Here is a 4,384-nt window from a genome sequence, read left to right as displayed (position 1 = left end):
TGGTGATGCAAGGGGTTGAGTCTCAGCACTAAGAAGCTATCTGCAGCCACTGTAGCATGAGTTTAATCCCTGGCCACATAGCACAGCAGACCTTTCCTATCTCGCCTGCTGCTCCTCAGCAGTATATTTCAGTAGATCCTTCTGTTCTGTTCCCCACTGTGTGTCTAGTGAATTCTCTCACCCCCACACCTCTGGCCTATACCTCAGTTCTTGTATGCATAAATAAATAAATGTTAAAAAAAAAAGAAACTGTGTGGTCTCCTGATTCTTGATTCCAGTGAGCATGAGTAAGGTCATAGTCGCATCTAGGTAAGCAATGACAGCAATAAAAATAATAGTGGTGAACAACAGCAATAAAGGTTTTGCTGCTTATGAAGTTCATGTATAGTATCTCATTAAAACCTTCATAGACGTCCTATAAAGTGAATTCTGTTTAGCAATATTGTTAATAGCCCCATTTTGCCCACAGGGAAACTGAAGAAGGGAGAATTGCCTCAGGTTGCTTAATTATTTTGTAGTAATTGTTAATTATTTGTACAGAAGAGGTGAGCAATGAGTATTTTCCAGAATCAGCTCAATATTTAATTTTCAAGGGCTTAAATATCAAAATCAGGGTTATTTCTCACTGTCTAATGGGTAAGTTGAGGTAGAGCTTTTCATACGTGACTCTTTAATAGATAATTCTAAGAAGTCATCTGCTCTTTATCACTTTTGAGTGAAACAGATTCTTGGGTGTCTTAATGTATGTCTACAAAATGGGAGAGGGAAGGATCACTGATTTAAAAATAAAACAGGACAAACTTTAGCACGTTTTCTGTACTAACACAATTCTGTGGGTAAGTGCCTAATGATTAAGGAGTACATTTATTGTCGAGAACACTCTATATCCTTTCCCTTACCCTTTTACCAGCACTAATAATAAATAGTTAAATAGATTGATTGGAGATTCACCTCTTTTTCCCTGTGGAGGTGATAATGGACAAAGGATGACTGGAGGGCAGATAATAGCATAAAATGAGCGGCCTCTAAAGCGCCTGGAAATAATGGAGAGTTGTTATAAATAGGTCATATTCTCTCCTTTTCTAAATCTATGTAATTGCTCAGGTGGCAGACCTTATTGGGTGAAAAAATGATCCGGAGATGGACTGGAAAAGGGCCGTTGCATATTGATAGTTTGAAGAACAAGTAAAGCACCCTTGGGGTTTGAATATCTTCACCCTGTTGAATTTGATTTTTGACCATGCCTCCCTATTCTGACTTTGCTGATGCACTCATCTCTGCATGCATCAAAGTTGTGCTTTATCTGTTCAGGGATTGCAATTAAGAGCCTCCAATTTGCTCTTGCTAATTCCATGTAAATATTCCTAATACTGTTTAAATTAATTGATCTGTCCCTAATTCCTCTTTGTCCCTGTTAGCAACTAGACAATGGTTGCTGTTGCTTCTGTGTTCTGTTGCCATCATTTGCCCATAATGTGTCATGAAGCATCTGTGGATGGGGTAGCAGATTATTCCAGATGGGCTCATTTACAAATGTAGGCATTGCCCAGGTGTGGGGTAACTTGGTGAGTGGCTCCACAGCCGGTCTACTCCATGACCACAAGGAAACACTGGCTCGGTTTGGCTCACTGGTGAACTCCATGTTGTTTCAGTCTATGACAATGGGAATGTAGCTGAATTGGGTGGAACTAAAGTATTTGCTACCTTCACTGTGCATCTGAGAAATGATTAAGCCATGTGAAAGAACTTAAGCTTACCAGTGTCCCTCCTACTGAAAATGGCCACCTGGTGTCTGAATCACAAGCATCTGTGAAGGACCAGCCCAGTACTGCCTCCTTCCACTCCCAGTGCTTAACCTTTGATTTCCTGCTGGACTTCAGTGTTGGTATGTTTGAAAATGAGTGAATCCTTTTCAACAGAATCCTACTTGTACTTAATTCATATCTCTTGCTTAACATAAGAGGCAGTCTAGAACCACTACTTTGGGTCATCTTTACTCACTTTTCGCTTCTCTGTCATGAGATATGTGCAATTTTCTTTCTTTTTTAAAGATTTATTTATTCATCCATACAACAACTGGGGTACAGGCCAGATGCACGGGAGGGTGAGAGGACTCACCAGAGACAGAGCAGGGAGCAGAACAGGCAGACTGACTGAAATATACTGCTGAGGGGAGCAGCGGGTGAGACAGGAGAAGTCTGCAGCACTATGTGGGATTCTCACCGGCCGGCCAGGATCGAACCCATGAGGCTGATATGTGCGATTTTCAAAGCTCTGTATACTTCTGTCCTTTACTTTGGTTTTGTGATGATCATCTTAAGTTCATCTATGTCTTTCCTTCCATGATCTGCACACAGGAGTTACCTCCCTTCCTCTGCTAAAGATATTACTCTCCATCAGGTATAAACATCTCAACTAGACATCCATTTTCTGTAGCTTTTCCTAATCGTCCTCCCACAAGTTATCTTCTCTTCTGAACTGAATTGACAATGCACTCTCACTTTATAGTAGTCTCATTGTGGTATGAGATTTTACCAAATGCTTTGTCTCCACTTTCTGTGAGCTCACTTAGGGTAAAGGCCATGGTACCCCAAATAATTGAGGAGCTAGAATGAACTCAGCCATCTGATCCCCACCTATCTGAGTGAAACTTACACACAACATAAGTCTATACCTATCAATTTCAATTATTAGAAAAGCTAATGTTAACAAAGTTTGCCCAAATAATTTTTATGTATTTCAATTTTAAATGATGGAGTGGAAGAAGTTTCTTTTGTTGCTGCTGTGGATCCTTTGTGAAAGCAGTATTCTCTGGCTTTGATAACAAGCAGGTAGATTATTGCAGCCACATCATGAACTCTCTGCTTATATTTGTAAAATCTGTAATATTTCCAGGCCTCTAGGCAAGAGCAAATAGAAATAATCAGAGGCATTAGAACCTGATTATGTTAAATTGGATTCTTATCACCGGGGCTTGATAGCTAGAATTAGTAATGTGATAGTATTGTAAGAGATGCCTGAAACTTTGCAAAACTCACTGGGATCTTTGAAGACATCTGGATGTTTTGACAAACACAATAATCACATGCTTTTTATTATCTTCATAATTGTATTCTTTGGGAAAGAGAACTGTGTGAAGACTTAGGGAGAGGGGAACAGGAAGGCCATGGAGTTTGAATTCAGACAGACTGGATTTGATTCCTGATTCTGCCTCACCCAGCATGAGTAACTTGAGCACTTGAGCATGCATCTTCATCTTTGTGTGACTTTCTCAACTTTTAAATAGAGGAAAAATAATACGCAATATAGGACCCCTGTGACAAATAGATTAGCTGATGCCTGACACACAAGTCCTAGTAACCATGACTCTCTTCCCCTTTGCCCTGCAACTTAAAGTAATATGAATCCGTGGCTGTTTTCTCTCTGCACGGATCGCAGTTATGCAGTCCTGTGTCAACATGTTCCCCAAAGAATCTCCCTGTGGACCTATTGTGCCTCTTTTCCCACTTTTTCCCCCTAACAATATTTATTTCTGGGGTCCAGAAGATGATAGGATGTCTTAGAAACAACCATCACACTTTCTCCATCAGGACACTCACTGCTGAAGCACTCTTTTATTATCCCTTCTCTTTCTGGGGAAAAAACAAAACAAAGCAAAACAAATATTTCTCTCATTGTCTCAAAAACAGTGGGCATCATGGATTATTAGAAAGACATTACCCAAAGAAAGGGCTCTGCCTGAAGAGACTAATGGCTAATCAGCATAAAAAAAGAATTTTTTGACTAAATTTCAACTTTTCACTATAAGCACAAAAATAGCAATGTTCATAATATATTCTGTGGGGACAATGCTGTGAGTGTTTCGACTAGGTGCAATTCTCCAGTAAGAGCTTCTAAGAATGAACATTTACTTGTAGAGAACCCTAGGGAATGTCTATTAGGAAACGGTAAACAACAAATGTGGAAACCATTACCAACAGGGATGCAAAAGAGGCAAATCTACTTAGTAATTTCTTGGCAGCCTGTGCTGTGGAAAATACACATTTCATTGACAGGAATGGCCAATGTGATGACCATTGACTAATGAATGCTTTTTTCTTCATATTAGTGTCTCCCAAGGTTGTGAAGTTTTTCATATCAAAATTTTTCAGTCATGCAAAATTATAGACTTCTGTATTTCATTGTGTTTTGTGTAATATTTCAGGATTATTCAATTTTTTCTAGTTTTCAGTTGAAAGATTTCAGTTGCAAGGCTCACCCACAATCTGGGAACTCAATTTTAGGAGATAAAAGCTAATCTAGAGCATGTTTTATTGTTATTTTCCACCACTAGCTGATTTTAGAACTTAGATTTGATTATTTTGTGTGGTGGAAATATTGATCT

This window comes from Talpa europaea (assembly GCF_964194135.1).
Source record: "Talpa europaea genome assembly, chromosome: 8".
Classification (NCBI taxonomy): domain Eukaryota; kingdom Metazoa; phylum Chordata; class Mammalia; order Eulipotyphla; family Talpidae; genus Talpa; species Talpa europaea.
This window is presented reverse-complemented; position numbering follows the sequence as displayed.